This window comes from Nannospalax galili, unplaced genomic scaffold, assembly GCF_000622305.1.
Source record: "Nannospalax galili isolate Female #2095 unplaced genomic scaffold, S.galili_v1.0 scaffold1307, whole genome shotgun sequence".
In the NCBI taxonomy this organism is placed as follows: Eukaryota; Metazoa; Chordata; class Mammalia; order Rodentia; family Spalacidae; genus Nannospalax; species Nannospalax galili.
The window spans coordinates 216,132-225,560 of NW_008357035.1; the positions used below are offsets into that span (position 1 = coordinate 216,132).

The following is a 9,429-nucleotide window of genomic DNA, read 5'->3' on the forward strand; positions in this document are numbered from 1 at the left end:
GAGATGAGCTGAGTGTGCTGTGGACTGCAGAGTCAGAGCAGTGGAGCTGCCAGTACCCTTTGGAGCCAGAAGATCGTGAGTGAATCCCAGATGTCCAGCCTTGACCTAATTTGCTGGACTTTGGTTTTGCTTAGGTGTGCCCGATTCTTCCCTTTGAAATACGACAGTACTTGTTTTGGATATTACAGAAATCCACAGACTTTTAGAAGAGACTATAGACTTTAAAGTATGTAGATTTTTTAAAGGACTGTAGGGATTTTAAGGTTGTATTGTCTTATGTTGTGATAGTAATGTTAGCATCATATCTTGGGGACAAGAATTGGAAAAGTTATGATATAATAGTGATATGTTTGTGTGTCAAGTTGACAAGGGGTCAATTGTGCTGGATAGCTTTAGTGTCAACTTGACACACCTGGGTTGAGGGAGCCTCAATCAGGGAATTGCCTCTATTGGACTGGCCTGTGGCCATGTCTGAAGGGCATCTTCTTGATGAGTGATGTGGGAGGGCCCAGCCCCCTGTGGGTGGTGCCACCCCTGGACAGGTGGGCCTGTGTTGCATAAGAAAGCAGGCTGAGCAGGGGCCAGGGGAACAAGCTAGTAAACAGCGTTCCTCCATGGCCTGTGCTCCAGCTCCTGCCTCCAGGTTCCTGCCCTGAGCTCCTGTCTTGAGCTCCCTGATGAACTGTGGTATGACCCTGAGATGTAAGATAAAATAAACCCTTTCTTCCTCTAGTTGGTATTGGTCAGAGTATTTTGTCACAGCAATGGAGAAACAAACCAGAACAGTTCTCTAACCACTGATGGGAGGGCTCTCCTTGCCGTTGTCTGAACCTCTGATCACCCCTTTGTGGCCAGCTTGAGAGATGCCCTGCTTTTTATAAGATCACGTGACAGCACCAGGCCCTTCTGGTTAGTGTCCCTTAACTTGGACAGGTCAGCTGTGCCATCCAACATAACATTATCATGGATATCAATCCACGATGTTCACTGTGGCAGTGATGTGTATGCTGGAGGATGTGGACATCAGAGGTGGGATCTGCCACTGTCTCAGATCCCACCAATAATGTAGATTAAAACTTGATTCTGTATCCTGTTTCCATGGAGTCACAGTTAGTTGGACTAACTGGGGTGGGTGGTAGTCTTGAGATACAATCCTGGCTCTGCTCTCCAGTGGCTGATACCCTTGAAGAAGCAGCTTGACTGTGATAATGATGATGATGGTGGTGATGGTGGTGGTGATGATGGTGATGGTGGTGGTGATGGTGATGATGGTGGTGATGATGGTGGTGATGGTGACGATGATGGTGATGGTGGTGGTGATGGTGATGATGGTGGTGGTGGTGATGATGGTGGTGATGGTGGTGGTGGTGATGATGATGGTAGTGATGATGATGGTGATGATGGTGATGATGGTGATGCTAATGATGGTGACGATGATGGTGGTGATGATGGTGATGATGGTGGTGATGGTGATGGTAATTGGTGGTGACAATGGTGGTGGTGATGATGGTGATGATGATGGTGGACATGATGATGGTGGTGGTGATGGTGATGATGGTGGTGGTGGTGATGATAGTGATGATGGTGATGATGGTGGTGATTGTGACGATGATGGTGATGGTGGTGATGATGGTGATGATGGTGATGATGGTGGTGATGATGGTGATGATGGTGATGATGGTGGTGATGATGGTGATGATGGTGATGATGGTGGTGATGATGGTGATGATGGTGATGATGGTGGTGATGATGGTGATGATGGTGATGATGGTGGTGATGATGGTGATGATGGTGATGATGGTGGTGATGATGGTGATGATGGTGATGATGGTGGTGATGATGGTGATGATGGTGATGATGGTGGTGATGATGGTGATGATGGTGATGATGGTGGTGATGATGGTGATGATGGTGATGATGGTGGTGATGATGGTGATGATGGTGATGATGGTGGTGATGATGGTGATGATGGTGATGATGGTGGTGATGATGGTGATGATGGTGATGATGGTGGTGATGATGGTGATGATGGTGATGATGGTGGTGATGATGGTGATGATGGTGATGATGGTGGTGATGATGGTGATGATGGTGATGATGGTGGTGATGATGGTGATGATGGTGATGATGGTGGTGATGATGGTGATGATGGTGATGATGGTGGTGATGATGGTGATGATGGTGATGATGGTGGTGATGATGGTGATGATGGTGATGATGGTGGTGATGATGGTGATGATGGTGATGATGGTGGTGATGATGGTGATGATGGTGATGATGGTGGTGATGATGGTGATGATGGTGATGATGGTGGTGATGATGGTGATGATGGTGATGATGGTGGTGATTGTGACAATGATGGTGATGGTGGTGATGATGGTGGTGATGGTGGAATGATGGTGGTGGTGATGATGGTGGTGGTGATGATGGTGGTGATGGTGGTGATGGTGGCGATGAGGGTGATGGTGATGATGGAGATGAAGATGATGATGGTGATGATGGACGTGATGGTGACGATGATGCCGAGTATGGTGATGGTGATGATGGAAATGATGGTGAGATGAGGATCATGATGATAGTGATGATGGTGATGATGATGATGATGGTGGTCGTGATGATTTCTGCTGTAGGCCTCATGCTAGCTGATGAGGTTCTTGACCCTTTGGGACCTGGTAACACATTCCTGAAGGTTTGTATTGGTTAGTCATGGATATTGAGTCAGAGTGATGGTGATGATGGTGGTGATGGTGATGATGATGGTGGTGGTGATGATGGTGGTGATGGTGCTGATGGAGGTGATGGTGATGATGGTGGCAGTGATGGTGATAGAGTGAACATGGTACTCTCATCACTATCATCATCACTTTCACCACCACCACCACCATCAGCACCACCACCATCACCACTATGACCATTGTCACCATCATTACCACCATCACCATCACAACTGTGAGCTGGCACTTTGAACATAGAAGACAGATTTAGATTTCTATGCCCCCTCTCAGCCGTCCCAGTTGGGTTGCTGGGGGGTCACACATCAACCCAAGGGGATGAGCTCTGCTATTCTAAGTGAGGCTATGTTGGGGCTGAGTCTCAGGAGATGTGTATGACTGTGGGATGGTCAAGGCACAGCATGGTACCATCCCTTCTCTCTGCCCCTAGCAGGGGCTTTGGAGAGGAGCTATGAACAGGCCTGCTGGGGTCTGGGGCCAGCACCACCTTTCTCTAGTTGGGCGACTCAGCTGGGCCTCCTCTCTCTTGGCCTCTGATCCCATCTCTAAAATGGGGACATGCTGAGACATCCATCAGACTCTGCTGTCATGCAGTCACTTGGGCCTGCTCTGAGCAGCCAGTAGGTAGTGCTGATGGGCAAGTGGGAAGGAAAGGGGGCCCAGAAGGAAGCAGGATCATGGGGGCAACCCAATGGGGCAAGGGAGGCCTGGCAAGATTCTCTGGAGAGAGGATCCCACATCCCCCTTGGGCAAGCAGGCAGGTGTCCGCAGACCTCTCCAGCACAGAAGGGCCATATCCCCCTGTGGCCCTTCCCTGAATGGGGTCGGAATGCCCCTCTCTGCCTTCACATTGGATTTGTCCCAGAGTCTCACCCTCCATCCCTCCACCATTTCTGCCCAAGTGACCAGCTTATTGGAAGCCCATCTCCTACCCTCCTCCATCCCTTCCACTCAGCAACTGGAGGAAGCTTCTAGAGAGGAAAATGGGGCATTGTCCCAGCCATACCCGGGGTCCCCAGCCCTTGGGGTAAAGCCCAAGGCCTTGACAGGCCTGTGAGGCCCACAATGCCCTGCAGAGCTGGGGCTGGTCAAGGGATGCAGCGCCACCTCTGGTTGTGGATAGTAACTGCAGCTTCCTCACTCTCCTGGGCTCTTCCAACTTTTCTTCCCTGAAGTCTCCCTTGGAGCGGACCCTTGTCTACCGACCTTGACAGGTGAGGTCTGGGTCCCTCAGCCTCCTCACCTGCCATGGGAACAGCAGAGGTTACCTTGGTCACACACCTGCTGCCGCTGCAGGGCCCCTGGGATACAGGAAGCTCTTAGGAAGGTTCTGGAAAGGTTATAGTTGCAGTGCAGGAAGGCTGTGACGGGTGAATAAATGCTTTCTCACCTCCGTGGCTCCAAGGTCACTGAGGGACATTGGCAGAGAAGGGCCCCACCTGAGTTGGGGACTACCAGCTCACCCAGGTCAAGCCTTAAGATCAGAGCATACCTGGTCTGTGACCTCTGTCCTGGCCTTAACACTGGAGGAAGAAATGTGGGTGTGGAAGACAGCCCAGCCTGCCAGGACTCCCCATCCACAGGAAGCCCCGCCCGTCAGAAGGCTCCACCCATCGAGAGGCCATGCCCCCCAGCAAGTCCCACTCACCTGTGTTCCCTTCCTTCCTGTAGCTCGGTAACTCACCCCACACAAAAGAGAGAGCCTGTCAGAGACCGTGTGGCCAGACCTGAAGCTGGGCATCCAGGAGTCTCTCCCTTGAAGCTGTGACTCCTCCCACCCTACCCAGAGGGAGGGAGGGAATGAGGGAGGGAGGGAGAGAAGGAATAGTCCCCACATTGGAGCTGGTACATCCTTAGCCTGAGTCTCTCCCTTGAAGCTGTGACTCTTCCCACCCTACCCAGAGGGAGGGAGGGAGGGAGGGAGGGAGGTTGGGAGGGAATGAATAGTCCCCACATTGGAGCTGGTACATCCTCAGCCTGTCCTGACCAACCTGCACCTGTCCTGTCCAGAGGTCACACCTCCCAAGGCACAGACAGCTGCCAACTGCCCAGCTGTGTGCTTCCTTGTGGGGGGCACTGCATCAGGGTGGCACACCCAACTCAGTCCACCTCTGTCCCCGCCCCTGCCACCATCTGGGGACTAAGGCAGAAATCTCCCAGGCTGAGGGAATCAGCATCTCCCTCATGCTCCCGTGGCTCGTACTCTGTGGCAGAGCTGTGGTCAAGCTTGTGTCTGTCTCTTCCTGGCCTGGCCTGGCCTGGCCTGGCCTGGGACGCCTTCCAGCCAGCAAGACAACAGGTCAGTACACAGTCACAGTCAGATTACAAACAGCAAGTGGTGACAGCAGTGTCAGGGGGACAGAGGGAGGGGAGGCGTCCAGGTAGGTGCAGCCTTGGCTAGGAAGGAAAAGATGGGATAAACCACTGGCCAGGCCACCAGGGAGGTGCTGGGGAACTGCATGTAGCCTGGAGAGCACAGTTCCGTGGCTCTGGTTGTGGCTTCTGTAACGTGCCCAGGCTGTGGAAGAGAAGTTGGGGAACCATTATCTGGGGTGGGGTGTGCAGGAAGCATCAGATCTGGATAGAATCTGGGTGGAAAACTATACAATCACCCATGAACACTCGGCAGGGACTGGCCATCGCCGAGAGCACACAGCCCAGCCCTTCCCAGCCCTGACTCCCACTGTCCAGCCTCATGCTCATGGGCCCTGCTGAGCACCGACCCTGAGGGCTGGAGGACTGACCAGGCTGGGTGGGCCACTGTACGCCCATCTCGTCAGGCTTCCTGTTTTAGAACATTCCACAGGTTCTTTGCCCCTAGAAGTCCAGCAGCTTTCCCCAAGTCCAAGTTCCTTTCTCTGCTGCCCCAGCCTGGCTCCTTCCCATCTCTTCCTTGGGCTCTCTAATTTCCACTTGATTTCCACACGTGCAGGCATGAGCCAGGTGCTGGGAATGTCCCCCAGCTGAGACCCTCTTAGAAGTTCCTCAGCTGGCCACAGGCCCAGAGGACAGCCAATCAGTCTCTGATTCTGGCCTGTTGGTGGTAGTCCCTGGAGAACTTAGTGGAATTGGGCCTTTGAGACAGAAACCAAGAGGCAAGTGCGCTGCAATCCATTAGTGATGTCTGCTAGGTATGCAGGAGAGGGAGCCAGACCCTGTGCTGTCTCTCTGTGGATCATCATCACCTAGCTAGGCCTCTAATGTGCTCCAGATACTCTGGAGGCCATTTAGGGAAGCCTGATCCTGAGAAGGTAGACTCTGCCTGACGTCTCAACTTGTCCGATCGTCTGGTCCACAGTCTGGTTTTCTGTGATGTTGACCTATAGCACTCAGTCCCCTCTTTCCCTTGGCTGCTGGGAAGCTCAGCACCGAGCTTCAGGCTTGCTTTTGGATACTACATTAGCCCCAGACACGAGCATTTCTGTCATCTGCTCCTGTGGGCTCCTTGGCCTCCGGCACTGCATCCCGTGGAGCAAGCCGGACGCAAGTTATCAACTATAAATAAAACCAAAGCTTCCGCCCTGGCTTGCATTTGAGTTTCCTGGTGAATTTTTTTAAGTCTCTAATCAACGAAGTGGTGGTGGTGGTGGGGACTCCTAACGGAAGATGACATCACCATCAGCTGGCACGAAAAGCAGGCCCCAGACCTGCAGGCGCGGGTGGACCCTGAATACCCCCATTGTGAAAGCTAACTTCATCACACGAGGTCCAGCGCGGTGGAATTTTAAATGGGGGTTCTGTGGTTTATGCCTCTCGAAGCGGCGCACACAGGCAGCTGTGGTTGCCTTGCTTCCTCTCAGGCTACAGCCCTGGCACGTGGCCAGCACAGTGACTACCCCTTCCACCCTGAGTCACCATCATGCTAAACTCTGATTCAGGTCCCTTTAAAGGGACAGCAGAGCCGACTTGTCCAGGGCCAGGAGAGGACAGCCGGTCAGGGGAAGAGCCTCCAGGGAGGGGGGCTGAAATGAGAGGAAGTCTGGGGTGCTTGGCAGCCGCCTGGCAGCCGCCCATCCCCTCGCCCCAGGATGGAGGGGGTTTCCTGTCTCCCGAAGGCCAGAGGAGCTCCAAAGCACACAGTGACCCTCCTTTCTGCCCCGCCGGGACAGGCAGGTGGAGGCTTGGTGCCCCTTGGTCTGTGTCCTGCTTGACCCTCGTTCTCACCCTCCTGTCCCCTGCTGGCTGATTGTCTAGAGCATCCTCATCGGAGTGGCTTCTGTCACCTGAAACAGATCCCGCTGCCTTCTGATCAGTGTGTGACCCTGTCTTCTGCGAGGCTGTCACCTCCTCCCCGTGTTGGGCTGCCCCGTGTTGCAGTTCCAACAGTAACTCTGGGCCCTGCACTGCAGACTCGGGCACCATGAGGGAAGAGAAGTTGCCCGGCTGGGCCACGGCTGGCACCTGGGTCATCGATTGAAGGAATAAATGGGGTGCTGGCTGCAAAGACACCCAGAAGCCCTCACCAAGGGCCTCAGACAGGAAGGAGGGGTGGGCAGCATTTCCCTGGCCAGATGGAGCTGGAGGGGTGGCAGACTGAGTGCAGTGGACAGGTCATGGTGGCATGGTCCCTCCCAGGTCCAGGGCTCCTGGGGCTAGGCCTGCAAGTCCAGCCTCATGAAAGCAAAGAATGTCTTTCCCCTCCCTTCTGTATGACTCACACTTTCATTTTGAAGTTCCTCTCTGTCCATCCCCTGGGGTTAGGCAGTGGCCAGGCCAGAGCAGCAGGGCGTGGTCAGCTGCAGGAAGCCAGGATGAAGTTTCATTCACAAAAGGAAAAAAAAAAAAAAGGAGCCATGGGGCTGGGGCTGGGGAGGTGACTCAGTGGGGAAAGTGCTTGCCCTGTTAGCATGAGGGCTTGAGTTTAGATCCCTAACTCTCAAGTAAAAGCTGGTTGTAGTCACCGGACTCTAACCCCAGCACAGGGTGGGCAGGCAGAGAGAGGTGCACCTGGGAGCTTGCTGCTCAGACAGTCTAGCCATTTGGTGAGCTGAGGGTTGGGGTGGGGATAGAAGCTCACTAGCCAGGTAGTCATCAGTGAGCTCCAGGTTCAGTTGAGAGACAGTGACCTCTGGTCTCCCATGAATTCATGCACACATGTACATGTGCACACAGAAACATACCATGCACACACACACACAAACAGACATACACCATGCACACACACACACACTCCACACAGACACACCATGTACATACACACACACAGACACACACATAGGCACATACACAGATGCATACACACACACATAGACACACAACTCTATGGCTGATTTCTGCATCCTGTTGGGGTTCTCCTGCCCCCAGCCCAGTTCCTGGTACCTGGGTGTTGTGGGACATAAGGGGCCCACGTGTGTATATCCACAAATCCAGAGCCCAACCATTTAGGTCTCTTCCTTCAGCCTTCTACCCCTGTTTCCCATGATTCTTCCTGGCTGGCCCTCCACAGGGGACCATAACAAGAACAGGAACTGGACTTAGACTGCATGGTCCCATCCTGGCCCCATTGACTAGCCCATGCTCTCACACAGAGCTGGGAGGCCAGGGACTGAGATGGGGCAGCCAGCCTCCTGCCCAATGTGCCCAGCTTTCTTTGTGGCCTGTGCCTGTCTGGCTGGGGGGCTGGAGGAGTGGGAGGATAAGGGGGTGGGCAAACTGGAGGCACCAGGGTATAGAATTCAGCAGAGCCAATGTCTCCTCCTGGAAGTAGCTTCTCAACTGTCTCAGGAGCCCTGGATAGCATCACCATCGCTAGACCCTCATTAACCTGGCTTCATGGTGGCTCTGGGGTCATCAGTGACTTCCTTGGGGTTCTGCCCTCCGGAGCTACTGGCCCCATCGGGGAAACAGCACCTGACAACAAACAAGCTGAATAATTCAGGCCTCATCAGGAGAGGCTCCGAGAGGGTGATCTGGGAAGACCCTCTGGAGGAGGGTGCATCCAAGTAGATCTGCGGGGGGCGGGGGAATGAGGAGACATCAACTGGGGAGAAGAAGAAAGAGGCTGAGTTGAGGGTCTTGGTGTATGCAGGGCTCAAATGCATGTGAGAACATGGGGTATTAGAGACCTGAGGCCATCTGGGATGGAATCCCGGAACCATGGGGACAGCTCCTGAGAGGAGGAGAGATGAGCTGGGGCTGGGCCGTGTGCAGGGGGAGCCAGGGCTGGACTGAGCACAGGTGGCTGGTGAATGGATGGTTGGTGCAGGCTTTGCTTGCTTCAAGACGGGCTCCCTGAGGTGTCCTTGGACCAGGGAAGAGGTAGGGCTGTCTGGGCAGGGGCCTGGCAGGGAGATAAAGCCACCCTTCTACCAAGATCCTGGAAAGCTGGGGGTCTGCTCAGGACTGCCTGCTATCGACAGGGCGGACAGGGCTGGTAGGGCTCGGGTTTTCTTGTGAACATTATTGGAGGGAATGGAAAACTTCACCTTGGTCCATCTAGGCAGTTTGAGCCAGGTGTGTGTGTGTGTGTGTGTGTGTGTGTGTGTGTGTGTGTGTTGTAGTGGTCTGTCTTAGTCCTGAACTTGTAATAGAACCTGAGCCTGGTCCTTTCCTGTGAAGCAGCAGCCGTGGACAGGCAGATCTGGAGACATCACAAAAACTCCCTGGATCTAGTCCCTCTGTCCCAGGCTCTGGGACTCAGGATACCAGCACGGCGACATTGAGCAGCCATGGGGGTCTCCTGTGGGCTTGCTCATTT

General features: G+C 53.8%; 1 long non-coding RNA gene across 1 annotated transcript in view; it reads right to left on the bottom strand.

Moving 5' to 3' along the window:
* Positions 1 to 4,465, bottom strand: part of LOC115067921 — an 8,952-nt gene extending 4,487 nt beyond the window's left edge. Inside the window, exon 1 of the long non-coding RNA XR_003847276.1 lies at positions 4,381 to 4,465. This is a non-coding gene — a long non-coding RNA (uncharacterized LOC115067921). The remainder of the gene's footprint in view (positions 1 to 4,380) is intronic.
* Positions 4,466 to 9,429: the final 4,964 nt, after the last annotated feature.